This window comes from Zingiber officinale, chromosome 1A (genome assembly GCF_018446385.1).
Source record: "Zingiber officinale cultivar Zhangliang chromosome 1A, Zo_v1.1, whole genome shotgun sequence".
In the NCBI taxonomy this organism is placed as follows: Eukaryota; Viridiplantae; Streptophyta; class Magnoliopsida; order Zingiberales; family Zingiberaceae; genus Zingiber; species Zingiber officinale.
In genome coordinates, this window is record NC_055987.1 from 187,680,962 (window position 1) to 187,695,698 (window position 14,737).

Here is a 14,737-nt window from a genome sequence, read left to right on the forward strand (position 1 = left end):
AACACAATTTGATATGGAGATCAAGTTGTTGTTTTAGAAAATGCATGAAAACTTAGCCTAAGATAATCTAAACCCATATCTCACATCAAAATTGACTTGGATGTGTTTGATACACCTTAGATGTGTATGAGATATTAGGATGATGAGTTAGGATCAAGGTGCATAGCTCTTGTACCTAGATGAACCAAATTCAAAATTGGGGATCATAGGGAAAGCTTATGTACAAGTCATGTACATATAGCCCAAAGATTGTGGTCCCAAATTAAAGGGTTTAAAATCATTTAAAAATTGATTTGAAAAACCTTGATGAAGCTTTTCTAGTGATAGCATTCATCATTGAGCAAATTGATACAAAGTTGAGGTAAACTTGAACTATTTCAAAGTTTTTGAACTTTGTATCAAGATTTGAAAATGGAAGTTATTTTCATAGAAAACTATTTTTCCTTGATAGTATATGTTATGAGGAATGTATCATCAAAATTTCACAATTTTTAGAATTTTCTGTAATTTTCTAGAGGTTTCTGAATTTCGGGAGAAGAAATCAGAAATCAGAAATCAGAATTGTGGACCGATCAGAGGGGATTCTGATCGGTCCAGAGTTGCCTGGATCGGTCACCGTGACCGATCAGGGCGTGCCGACCTGCTGATGCCAATCTGCTGAATTTCGACTGTTTGTCTGAAATTGCAGCTCGGGAAGTGGTGTTTTAGGTTTCTAAAGGTTTGAAACTCTCCAAGACATTGTTGGTGCAATGGTCAAGGGGGAGTTGACCTTTAGGGAGAGTTTTACCTATTAGTCAAGGAGGAGTTGACTTTTAGGGGGAGTTTTTACTCGTCGAAATTTTTGAGGATGAGTGATATGGGATTATCACTAAGTTAATTGTTGACTCTAGTGTCAAGGGGGAAATTAAGAGTTTTAATGAAAGGTATGGGACTTTCATTAGGAAGAAACCCTTGACCTTGATTCACTCTTTTTGATGTGTGTCAAAAAGGGGGAGAGTAGAAAGGAGAATGGAGAATGTCTAGAGAATGTTCAGGGAAGAACATTGGAAAACCTAAGTTAGGTTATCGAGTTAACCTAACTTGACTATGGGTTTGATTATGGGTTTTGTCAATGGGTTTTGTCAAACATCAAAAAGGGGGAGATTGTTGGTGCAACCTTAGGTCAAGGTTGACCTGGTTGACTAGACTTGAGTTGACTGGACTCGAGTTGTGTTTTGATGTTTGACGAGTTATGGTTGACAATGGTTGTATCTTGATGTTTGACAAGGATACAAGCTTGGGAGATTGTGGGTGCAACCTGTGGTCAAGGTTGACCTGGTTGACCCGAGGTGAGTTTGTTAGGACCAAAAGTAGCTAGAGGGGGGGGGGGGGGGGAATAGCTCGTCGTGTTCGCTCGGTGCTCGGCGTTGCTTGTTCCTTCAAAGATGTGCAGCGGAAATACAAAGAACAATCACACAACGCTAACACGGTTGGTTTACTTGGTATCCACCTCACAAGAGGTGACTAATCCAAGGATCCACACCAACACACACACCCTCCACTAAATAAAACTCTCCTTTATGGTAACTACCAAGGGCGGAGAAGCCCTACAAGACTCAATACAAGAAGAGAGGGAAAGGATACAAGAAATACAAGCTTACAAGCTTACAATGAGTATAAACCCTAACCCTAGCTTCTCTTCTTGGCTTTGATCCGCCTCTTGACTTGGAAAACTTCCAAGATCCTTCAAGAACTGGCGGTCTGAGCTTTGTGAGTGCTGTGGAGGAGCTGGCGAGAAATCTGGAGTGAATCGGAGAAGAGATGCCGAACGCATGCAGCTAAAAACGACGCCAACGGTCGGATCCCGATCGATTCGAATATTCCCAATCGATCGGGAGGCTTTGGATCGATCCACGGATCGATCCGGCGCTTCTCGCGCTAAGCGCTGGATCGATCCACGGATCGATCCGTGTATCGATCAACCAGGCGTCCCAATCGATCCAGCGATCGATTGGAACATCTGATCGATCCACGGATCGATCCGAGGCTCTGCTTGCAGAAGCTCGGATCGATCCACTGATCGATCCAGCTCCTGGATCGATTCACTGATCGATCCAACACTTGGTTTTTGCCCAAAACCAAGTTCCAAGCCTCTCAAACCAACATCCGGTCAACCTTGACCTGTTGGTACATCATGCCTAGCATCTGGTCACTCCTTTGACCTGCTTGGACTTCCCACCAAGTGTCTGGTCAATCCCTTTGACCCACTTGGACTTTACTCGTCGTGCCAAGTATCCGGTCACTCTCTTGTCCTACTTGGACTTCCACCAGATGTCTGATCATCCTTGATCCATCTGGATTTTCCCTTGCCTGGCTTCACTCACCAGGACTTTCACCTGGCTTCACTCACCAGGATTTCCTTCTGCCTAGCTTCACTCACTAGGACTTTCACCTGGCTTCACTCACCAGGATTTCCAATCTGCCTAGCTTCACTCACTAGGACTTTCACCTGGCTTCACTCACCAGGACTTTCACCTGCCTAGCTTCACTCACTAGGGCTTTCCCCTGCCTAGCTTCACTCACTAGGGCTTTCCAATCTGCCTAGCTTCACTCACTAGGACTTTCACCTGGCTTCACTCACCAGGATTTCCAATCTGCCTAGCTTCACACACTAGGCTTTCCTTCTGCCTGGCTTCACTCACCAGGACTTTCACTTCTGCTGCCTAACATACCAGTTAGGACTTCCTAATCAGGTATCCGGTCACTCTTGACCTACTTGACTCTCCTTCAATCACACTGATCAATCCCTGATCAGAATCTCCCACATGAACAACTACACCTGCATTGTCCATGTGCCTACATGTATTGTCAAACATCGAAACTATGACCAAGACCCAAGCTTGGTCAACTCAGTCAACCTTGACCTAAAGGATATTGCACCAACAATCTCCCCCTTTTTGATGTTTGACAATACCTTTAAGTTAGGACCATTCTGAGTTAAGCTAGTCCCATAGCCTTAACTCCATTCATGCCAAAAGTATGAATGTTGGTTCCCTTCATTCTCCCCCTATGAGCTCCCCCATAGGTAATGAAAGCCTAGCTTAAACCACACATTCTCCCCCTATTGACACACATCAACCCATCTTTGAGCACACATCAACCCATGCCTCAATTTTAGGCACACTTCAACAAATGCCCCATTGTTGAAAACTCTCCCCCTGAAGAGTTGCTCATCGTTGTTCACAACTTCACTCGTTGTGGTCAACACGATAATGAAGGTCCCATACCCTTCATTATCCTTAACCTTACATTCTCCCCCAATGTAGGCAAATGCCCATCCTTGAGCATTATCCACTAGAACCCACTTGAACAATGATGATATCCACTCCCCATTAAAGTTCAAACGCTCAACCTTGAGCATGTTCTTAACGGAAGGTTGACCACCTTTCAAGGTTCATGAAAATTAATTTTCATGTCTTTAAAGAGTCCCTCCCCCTAAAAACATGGTGGTAACTTCTGTCATTGCACCAACAATGACTTGGAATTCCTAAACCTTTAGGAAACCCAAATTTAGAAGTTTTGAGATTCAAATATTCAAAATTTGAAACAAACCTCAACCTAAACTTCAACGAAGTCTTCCTTAACCATTCCATCCTTGTTTTCAACACGAAAACACCCTTGTATTGTATACAAATGTATTTTAGGAGTTTGGAATGGTTACCTAGACTCAAAGAGGTTCAAAGATGCTGAAATCAAGCCTTCCCAGCCAAAATCAGCAACTTGGATCGATTGGAGTTGGGTTCCAATCGATTGAACCTTTCTGAATCGATCCACTGATCGATTCAGACTACCTGGATCGATCGGCTGATCGATCCAGCGAGCTTCTGCTCGCGGGAGACTTGCCTTCTGAATCGATCCACGGATCGATTCGGGCACTCCAATCGATCCATGGATCGATCGGAGCTCTGATAGTTGCTGAAATTCCATTTCAGTCAACTTCAGAAAATTCTACAAAAATCCAAAAATCATGAAATTTCGTGTAGACATTATTTAGGGCATACTTAATCATGGAAAAATAGCTTTCTATGAAAATACATCATATTTTCAAAGATTGACACAAACTTGAAAACTTGCAAAAACTTTAGTGTTTTTCTTCAATTTTGTGTCTAACTATTCAATGGTGATTACTATCAAAAGATAGCCTTCACCAAGGTTTTCCAAAAACATTTTAAAAACATTTTCAAAACCAATGTCCCATCATGTTCCTTGGGCATAATGCACATGACTTGTACATTAGCTTTCCCAATGATGGGAAAACACATAACTATGTGTTTTGATGAACCTAAAACTCAAAAGAATGCACTAAATCAACATCTTGAGCTTTGTTCATCATCCTAACATCTCACTTGTATCTAATGTGCACTAATCACATACAAGTCACCTTATAGTCTTTGTGAGATGTAGATTTTGGTTTTTGCCCTAATCTAGGGATCATGCATATCTATCTAGGCATTTTAGAAATATTAGACATCCACCTAGGATGTCACTTGTCAATAAGTGTCGTTAAATGCCATTTGTCCTTAATTACAAGGAATTGAATTTAACGCATGATTATGTTATGACATACATCAAAGTAAAATAATTTTCAAAAGAAAAATATTCTATAACTACATGATGTATGAATGTCATGACATGGTATTTTTGGATTTTTCATAATAAAACATGAATGCAAAACTAGACATGATGTCATGGCATATGATGGGCAAACAATCATGGCAAGATTTAGCATACATAAAATATACCTAGATTAACTATCTAAGTATCCTTAAAGTCTTAGCTAAACTTACAACTTAAACCTAGATTGCCCTAAAGTGCTACAAGAGAATGCCAAAGCCTAAATTGGCATTTCTAATTTCCTTGATTTAATGTATGCCAATTGAAAATAAACATGTCCTCAAATGTTGGCATACTCCATTTTTTCTCAAGAGTGATTACATAAATCAAGGCCCGGATTGCCTTAAATTTTCAAGAGAATACCAAAATCCCAACTTGGTATTTCTCAAGGTTTTCCCAATTTGTGCCATTTTAAGATAGAATCAATTTTTCACCATTAGACACATTTTACTCTTTCAAGGAGTAATCAATAGGTCCATTTCATTTTCAAAGGTTAAATAAAACCTTGAAAATGCTCCTTGAGTGTCAATTTCCTCAAAGTTGGGTTAACTACCCTTCTAATCGGAGTTGACACTCTCTAACCCATCTATGGGGTAGAGAAGATGCTCCTAGGAACCCAACACCTATTGGTGCTCCTTGGATGCTCTAGGTACTCACTAGGGATAACTTCCCTAGATACCTTCCTAGTGACCTTGTTGGGCTTCTTAGAAGCCTTGGTCACATTTTCTAGGTCAACTCTAGGGATAGCCTCCCTTGTGACCTTGTTAGTGACTTTCTTAGACTTCTTAGAAGTCTTAGTCACTGTGGTTGCAAAGATACTTCTAGGGATATCTTCCCTTGTATCTTTGACTTGACCTCTAGACTTAGGGTTTGTTCCATAGCTATATGGAACCCTATGATAACTAGGCACATCCTTTTTAGCTTTGGGTTTGTATCCCAAACCTCTATAGCCATTGGATGACCTTTGTGCTCCTAGCCCTAGGTATTGCTCATTTTGCCCTTTAAGGATATTCTCCATCCTTTTTAGGGTCTTTTCTAGTTTGTCAAGTCTTGACCTCAAGACTTGATTTTCTATCATTAAATCCTTAGGTTTTGGTCCATGAGCATTTTTGATCTTGGGCATGTGTCTATTTTCCTTAGTGTTCCCGCCCAAGTGTCTATCTACCTTCCTAACCTTAGGTTGGGTAGTTTTGGCATGTAGGGCCACATGTTTTTCCTTAAAGCCCTCATGCTTTCTATTCTTATGGTAAATTGCATTAAAATGATAAAAGTTAGAACTATCATGCTTTTTACCATAATGTAAGGGGGTAGGCTCAATAAAAGATACCTTCTTCTTTACCTTGGAGGCTCCCCCTTGACTAGTGCCTCCTTGAGCCTTGACCACCTTCTTCCCCTTGGGGCATTGACTTCGGTAATGCCCCTTTTTATTGCAAGAGAAGCATATAATATGCTCCTTGCTCTTCTTTGTGTTGGGGATGATTTCCTTGGGCTTCGCCTTGCCCTTTTGTGCCACTTGGCCCTTCTTCTTGGCCAATTTAGGGCACTTGCTCTTGTAGTGCCCATGTTCCCTACACTCAAAGCATATAATATGATTTTTATTTTTAATTGAAATATTTATACCTTTGCTTGTAGGGGTGGCATCTTTTCCTTTGGATCCGGAGGTAGAAGCTTCCTCTTGATCCGATCTTGATTCTCCTCCATTTGATTTTTCTTGACTCGTGGAGGTAGAAGCTTCTTCAATCTCTTCATCTCTTGACCCGGATGTAGAAGCTTCTCCTTCTTCTTGATCCGGCGTCACCAAGGATTGCTCCCCCTCAATCCTAGAGGTGGAGGCTTCATCATCTTGAATATGAAACAAGGAGTATGCTCCCTCCTTGTTCCCTTCGTTGCATTCCCTTGAGGATGAAGCTTCTTGGATTTCCTCTTCTTCGGAGGTTGAGCATCTCTCAACCTCGGAGCCCTCCTCTTGGTCTTGCTCCAAAGAGTCACCCTCTCTGGATACTTCTTGCTCTTGTACAGTGGAGGGGATCTCTTCATGAAGCTTGGCCAATTTGCTCCATAATTCCTTTGCATCTTCAAATTCTCCAATTTTGCAAAGGATGGTGCTTGGCAATAAATTTACCAAGAGCTTGGTCACTTTATCATTGGCCTCGCACCTTTGGACTTGCTCTTTGCTCCACTTGCTCCTCTTGAGAACTTTGCCCTTTGAATTTCTTGGAGCCTCGAAGCCTTCCATTAGAGCAAACCATTGCTCTATCTCCATCATAAGAAAATTTTCAATTCTTGATTTCCAAGAATCAAAACTCGTGGAAGTGTATGGTGGAGCCACCCTTGTGTCAAATCCAAGTCCATCTTGGAATTGCATCTTGAAGTTGAGCTTTTTGATATCTTTGACTTTGACAATTTTTGCTTCAACTTCTTCACCCTCTAGCTTTTCTTGTTATGCTTGACCCTTCCGGCGATGATTCCGGTGAAGAGCGGCCTCGCTCTGATACCACTTGTTAGGACCAAAAGTAGCTAGAGGGGGGGTGAATAGCTCGTCGCGTTCGCTCGGTGCTCGGCGTTGCTTGTTCCTTCAAAGATGTGCAGCGGAAATACAAAGAACAATCACACAACGCTAACACGGTTGGTTTACTTGGTATCCACCTTACAAGAGGTGACTAATCCAAGGATCCACACCAACACACACACCCTCCACTAAATAAAACTCTCCTTTATGGTAACTACCAAGGGCGGAGAAGCCCTACAAGACTCAATACAAGAAGAGAGGGAAAGGATACAAGAAATACAAGCTTACAATGAGTATAAACCCTAACCCTAGCTTCTCTTCTTGGCTTTGATCCGCCTCTTGACTTGGAAAACTTCCAAGATCCTTCAAGAACTGGCGATCTGAGCTTTGTGAGTGCTGTGGAGGAGCTGGCGAGAAATCTGGAGTGAATCGGAGAAGAGATGCTGCAGCCAACGCACGCCTGCAGCTCAAATACGACGCAACGGTCGGATCCCGATCGATTCGAATATTCCCAATCGATCGGGGAGGCTTTGGATCGATCCACGGATCGATCCAGAGCGCCTCTGTGCTCTGGAGAAACGCCTGGATCGATCCACGGATCGATCCAGCGCTTATCGCGCAAAGCAGCCGCGTCCCAATCGATCCACTGATCGATTGGAACATCTGGATCGATCCACGGATCGATCCAGAGGCTCTCTGTTCGCTTAGGAGAAGCCTGGATCGATCCACTGATCGATCCAGCTCCTGGATCGATTCACTGATCGATCCAACACTTGGTTTTTGCCCAAAACCAAGTTCCAAGCCTCTCAAACCAACATCCGGTCAACCTTGACCTGTTGGTACATCATGCCTAGCATCTGGTCACTCCTCTGACCTGCTAGGACTTCCCACCAAGTGTCTGGTCAATCCCTTTGACCCACTTGGACTTTACTCATCGTGCCAAGTATCCGGTTACTCTCTTGTCCTACTTGGACTTCCACCAGATGTCTGATCATCCTTGATCCATCTGGATTTTCCCTTGCCTGGCTTCACTCACCAGGACTTTCACCTGGCTTCACTCACCAGGATTTCCTTCTGCCTAGCTTCACTCACTAGGACTTTCACCTGGTTTCACTCACCAGGATTTCCAATCTGCCTAGCTTCACTCACTAGGACTTTCACCTGACTTTACTCACCAGGACTTTCACCTGCCTAGCTTCACTCACTAGGGCTTTCCCCTGCCTAGCTTCACTCACTAGGGCTTTCCAATCTGCCTAGCTTCACTCACTAGGACTTTCACCTAGCTTCACTCACCAGGATTTCCAATCTGCCTAACTTCAATCACTAGGCTTTCCTTCTGCCTGGCTTCACTCACCAGGACTTTCACTTCTGCCGCCTAACATACCAGTTAGGACTTCCTAGTCAGGTATCCGGTCACTCTTGACCTACTTGACTCTCCTTCAATCACACTGATCAATCCCTGATCAGAATCTCCCCACATGAACAACTGCACCTGCATTGTCCGTGTGTCTACATGTATTGTCAAACATCGAAACTATGACCAAGACCCAAGCTTGGTCAACTCAGTCAACCTTGACCTAAAGGATATTGCACCAACAGAGTTGACCTGACTCGGAAAAGTCCAAGCAGGGAGCTTGGCACGGGAAAAGTCCAAGCAGGGAGCTTGGCATGGGAAAAGTCCAAGCAGGGAGCTTGGCACGGGAAAAGTCCAAGTATGGAAGCTTGGCACATGGGAAGTCGGAGAGGGCTCGGTAGCTTGTTCTCCGGACTGTGGTCAGAGAGGGCTCGGGAGCTCGTTCTCTGGACCGGATGGAAGTCGGAGAGGGCTCGGTAGCTCGTTCTCTGGACCGGATGTGGAAAAGTCCTGGTGAGTGAAGCCAGGCAGAAGGGAAAGTCCTGGTGAGTGAAGCCAGACAGTTGGAAAAGTCCTGGTGAGTGAAGCCAGACAGTTGGGAAATCCTGGTGAGTGAAGCCAGGCAGATTGGAAATCTTGGTGAGTGAAGCCAGGTGAAAACCCTAGTGAGTGAAGCTAGGTGAAAGTCCTGGTGAGTAAAGCCGGGCAAGGGAAAATCCAGATGGATCAAGGGTGATCGGACATCTGGTGATGGGAAGTCCAAGTAGGTCATAGGATTGACCGGATACTTGGTACGGAGAGAAAAGTCTAAGTGGGTCAAAGAGATTGACCTGACACTTAGCGGGGAGTCCTAGCAGGTCAAGGGAGTGACTGGATGCTAGGCGCAATGTACCAACAGGTCAAGATTGACCGGATGTTGGTTTGGACTTGGTTTGGGCGAAAACCATGAGCTGGATCGATCTGGTGATCGATCCAGTGATACCGCGAATATTCTGATCGGTCTGGTGACCGATCAGTAACACATCAGTAGCATACTGTGTGATAACTGATCGGTCTGGTGACCGATCATGAGTCGATTAGAAGCCGAACAGGAGCGAGGCGCAAGAGGGGCTGATCGGTATGGGGACCGATCAGCACAAAGCCTGATCGGTCCCCCGGACCGATCAGGAAGTTCCCTGATCAGTCTGTGGACCGATCAGTAGGTTCCCTGATCGGTCCATAGACCGATCAAGGCACTAGCCGTTGCAACGCAACGGCTAGATTTCTTCTGTGCTTCTTTCTCCGCAGGTATAAAAGGAGGTTGAGAGCTTCTACATTTCTTTCTTCTTCTTCTTCTTCCTTGGATTGAAGCTTCTGCTCCTGTGCTCTGAGGTTCTGAGCTTTGTTGAGCTCACTTCCGAAGCTTCGCGTGAGCTTCCAGTCGTCGATCAGCTGCTGCAGTTGGGTTGTGAAGTTGCTGCTTCATCGCCTCCGGTCGACAGAGAAGGCAAGCGAGTGTTGCATTCATATTGTTGTTTGTAATTGCTTCTTGCTTTTCTTGTACTCCTTTCTTGTTGTTACAAGTATTGTGGCGAGGTTTCTCCACCCACAAGGAGCATCTATTAGCCGGTTTTCCGGGGACTCATCCACCGACGGATTGATAGGCTTCGTCCACCTTACGGACACGCCGAGGAGTAGGAGTTTCATCTCCGAACCTCGTTACATCGTCGAGTTCGAGTTTGAGGTTTGATCTTTCCTTTTTGTGTTTCTATTTAGTTATTTCCGCTGCACTAACCCTAATCGTAGGAAGAAACGCGAAGATTTGGGGTCGGCTATTCACACCCCCCTCTCTAGCCGCGACCATCGGTCCTATCAATTGTCGGGCTCAGCAGCATCACAGTAGAGTTGTAGCAGGAATCGGGCGCAGTCGGAGGCTCAAATGTGTGCGCGGTAGCTCGTATGTGGTTGTTGGGAAAAATTCTTAAAATATACCAATTATTTAAAATTGGAGAAGAATGTGTTTATTTCTGGAGAAGTTACCTCTATGTGCGTTTCACATTTGCAAAATGCGAAACTTTATTAAGTTTCACATTTTGCAAATGCGAAACTAGATGGAAATAGCAGACGTTCCAAATAGTTTTTTTTTTTAAAAAAAAATTGACAGCTTTCACATTTCTTAAATGCGAAAGCTGTAACTTATTATTTATTTATTTTTCAAGAATATTGATAGAAAGTATTTCTTATACAATTGCTCTCACATCTCATATACACGCCAAACCCTAAAGTGTAGCTGTCGCCGCCTCTCCACCTCCTTTTTTTCTCATAGTGTCTGTCCACTCCACGATCAAGCCGCGCCAGAGCGTCTAGACTCTAAACCGCTACCTGCGCTCCTTCTTCTCGCGGTGCCCGCTTGCCCCATGAGCTATCCGATCCTAACATGCAACATCGAAGCATCTAAACCTTAAACCGTCATTGCCTTCTTCTTCTTCTTCTTCTTCTCACTGTTGTCTTTCTTCCAAATTTAGTTTTAAACCATTGTCTTTGCATACTTTTCACAACGGTTAAAAAATTGTTGTCTATGTTGATTAGAAAATGCATCACGAATAGATAAAATAATTTTTTTGCACACAAACCTATACAACATATATACATTCAGTTACGTTTTATACATCTTGTCTCAACCAAAAACTGGTACAACATATATGTACATTCACTTAAGTTAAGTTTATAAACTTCTACAATTACTACAAGCTAAGCTATCCAAACATGACCATAAGTTCATGACAACCGCAAAATTAAGTTTATCAAACCACAACCATGCAAATTAACTTATCCGTTTCTGAATAGATCCAGTGATCAGGATGTGCAACAATCTTCACGTACTGGTCCTTTTTCTGCATTCAAAACTTCATAGACTTAGCTTGCAAACCCAGCTTTATCCCTTTTCTGAAAATAAACGTCCTGGAGATTACTTTCCTTCAGGATGAAAAGAAGAAAAAAAATATTAATATGATGTGTTAGATTTCTAAAGAAGAAAGAGGGGTCATTTCTTACCTCCTAATAAGTTGAGACTTAACCAATATCCATGATCATGATAGAGGTTTGAATACTTAAATTTAGTCCCTCAAGTTTCATTTGAATCAATGAAACCTTTGGTATTTGGTTAAGTACTCACTATGGTCCTTCTCCAGACCGAACCTGGATTCAGAAGCTTGACTCATTATTTCATTGAACTACATGAGTTAAAAAAACAAAAAACACAACAGAAGCTAAAATGTTAAAAGACAACATATTTTATTTATGAATATGCAAAGATATGATAATTTAGGTTTTACCTTTATGTTTTGCATCAGTCGTTGACCTTATGTAGGGCAACACCGAAACAACTTCCAAGTAAATTGTAAGTGCTAACAATGGACAAGGCACAATCTACAATTATAGAAAAAAAATCATTAGATCTTGTAAAAACAATCATATAAATAAAAGAAATGTTTATTAGATCTTGTAAAAATATGCAAGTTATTTATGACCAAAGGAGACAAGTTTCAAAATCTTGGACAATTCACTTCAGCAGGTTAAAACTGGAACCAACCACTAATCTTGTCTGGTAGGATTGGATGGACTCTAGTTAACCTAAAATTTTCACAAGTTTAACTTGGAAAGAATAGTCAAACCTTCAAATGAAACCACAGTCCAGATTTTTCAATACAGGGGTCCTAACAATTTATAAGGTATGACACAAATCATGAAAAAACTTAAGAGCACTGCCCAACTTACCGACAGATATCACAGTTGTACTCCTCTTATATTTGTACATTTGGACATAGAATAGCATATCTCAATTACAATATTAATCATTGGAGAACTAAAATATTAGTTACGTATATATAAACAAGTACTTACACATGAGAAAGGGAATGAACAAGCTCCTGCAGGAAATCAGTAATAAATCCATTCTCATCCATTAGCACATGGTAATTAGTGGGTCGGGTTGTACCCTATGAAATTACAAACACCAATATAAGAAAAACTTGAATTACTTATAGCCCTTGAAATATTGAATTTATTTAGACAAATGGCAGAATTTAATCCACAAAGCAAGTTCCTGTCAAGAACATTGATAATTTAATTTTGAAAATATACCTAGTAATTCACAAAGCAGGTACTTGTAAAAAAGAAAGCACCCAAATAAAATCCACACCGACCAAGAATGCTAAAAATTTATAAATGTAAATGCTTTAAATAGAGTACAACTTTTGAAACACAGAGCTTACAATCATGTCAGCATTAGAGCACATGTAGAAGTCATAATTCCTTGGATGACAAATTTGGTTAAAAATATTTGTCCCTGCATTTAAAACTCCATGGGAAAAAAGTAATGTCAAAACATACAATGCGCTTCATATTTGTGCATTTGCGCATGTCATGTATGAGGCTTGAAACATCACGTCGAGCTAAAAAATTAACAACAACCCAACGGGTGATTTGAGACGGCTCCATCAATTTCTGAAAGAGGTATATATTTTAACTACAATAATAAACTCATTGAAAGAAAAAAAAAACACCTTTTGGTTAAAATTCCATCTCCCCCTTGATGGAATAAAGTCCTCTCCATTGCCTACTCTGAGCTGCAACATTTGCTTTTGTCATAAATAACCTCAAATAATACGTAAAAATATAAATACAAAACATAAAACCATACCCGGGGAGGTTGCAATACTATGCCTTCTATTTGAGTAAAAGTAGTGGCAATGCTAACGCTACATGCATGTAGGAGTGGGTGAGCATCATAATTATTGAATCTCAAAGCCTATCTATCATCCAAGGATAAGCATGAAAAAACAGCATACATGTCATACCAACAAAACCAATCTTAAAGATCGACACATACCTCACTGAGGACACTTATTCATTCATAAGGCTTCAGCCTTGACTTTTCCACCAGGGAAGCTTGTTGAAATGTTGACAGTGATTTGGTATATCTTTGTAGTGAAACTAAGGAGCAGAACTGAATAGTTTGCCAAATTTGTCAGGATAAAAATAAAGGTTCTTTCAAAAAAAATTTAAAAAAAGTGAAGTAGAATGAGCTCAAAAACCTCAAGGGGCACATATGATGGTCCTTTTGGTTTTCCAACATTTAAGCAAGGAAAATCAGCAGAGTAACACAATTGAATTCTCTGTTGTCACATAAAATAATCATAAACAATTACTTCAATTGTATATGAATTTTCATTTCCATTTCTCAAAGGAAGGAAGCAAGACCAATTCCAACCTTGAGGCAGATACACCACCATTATACAAACACTAATGGTTTTCAGAAAGCAAGATTAGTTCCAAACATAAGCAGAGAAAAAGGAGAATTCTGCAGTTCCAAGCAATAAATTCTTATCGCCAAAGGAAGAAACACAGAAGTTGTACAAACTCACATTTATATAAAAGCAGCTTCTCCTAGTTCTTAAAATAATGCTTCATTACATATGCTTCAAAAATTCAAAGATTCTTATAAACTAATTGATTGCAAAATGCTGACAAATAATGAAACAACACAACCTGGAAAAACTCACATTTCATCTTTGCAAGCCTTGTCACTTACCCCAATGGTTTTAAATATGTTTAATAAAATTATTTTTTTTAAAAAAAATCACTTTTCCAAACAAAACCTAGGTGAGACATACCTTTCGCTCATCCTCACTGCCTCCACGTTCTTACTCATAATTGCTACCATCCTCACTGCCTCCATGTTCTTACTCATAATTGCTATCATCCTCACTGCCTCCATGTCCTAACTCAAGGAAGTAGGAAGCTGGTACACTTTTTAAGGTTAGATGAGACAAGAAGGCTTATTCATTTGTTACAAAGTTGTTCAGCTGTTCCTCTAAAGGAAGGTGAAGCGAAACCATCTCAAAAAAATGCTTCCTCCGTTTGCATCTATGAATTAATTGTAGCAACTTGAGTAAAAACCTTTCTTGAAAAAACCAAAGAGTTGCTAATCAATTCACAGATCAAATAGAGATCCAAGAAATCTCAGAACTTCTTGTTTTTAAAGCAAACAGAACATGAAGTCAAAGGTTTTCTTTAGTTTTGATTGCAATGTTAGATTAATACGATTGCCTAAGGAAAAGGGAAAACAAATTGAAATAGGAAGAGGTAGTTTGGAGAGATCAAAGATTATTCAATCTGTGAACATGTACAAAGAACATCAATAAAGCAATTTGGGGTAGAAAATTTGAGATCGGCATATA

General features: G+C 41.3%; 2 long non-coding RNA genes across 2 annotated transcripts; both read right to left on the bottom strand.

The window, feature by feature from the left end:
- Positions 1–11,170: 11,170 nt before the first annotated feature.
- Positions 11,171–11,962, bottom strand: LOC122013526. The gene is made up of 3 exons (XR_006120586.1): positions 11,831–11,962; positions 11,550–11,693; positions 11,171–11,471 (listed from the first exon to the last, which is right to left on the bottom strand). It is a non-coding gene; the product is annotated as an uncharacterized LOC122013526 (long non-coding RNA).
- Positions 11,963–12,806: 844 nt separating this feature from the next.
- Positions 12,807–13,996, bottom strand: LOC122013533. Its single transcript, XR_006120588.1, has 3 exons — positions 13,387–13,996; positions 13,198–13,255; positions 12,807–13,123 (listed from the first exon to the last, which is right to left on the bottom strand). It is a non-coding gene; the product is annotated as an uncharacterized LOC122013533 (long non-coding RNA).
- Between the last annotated feature and the right edge of the window lie 741 nt (positions 13,997–14,737).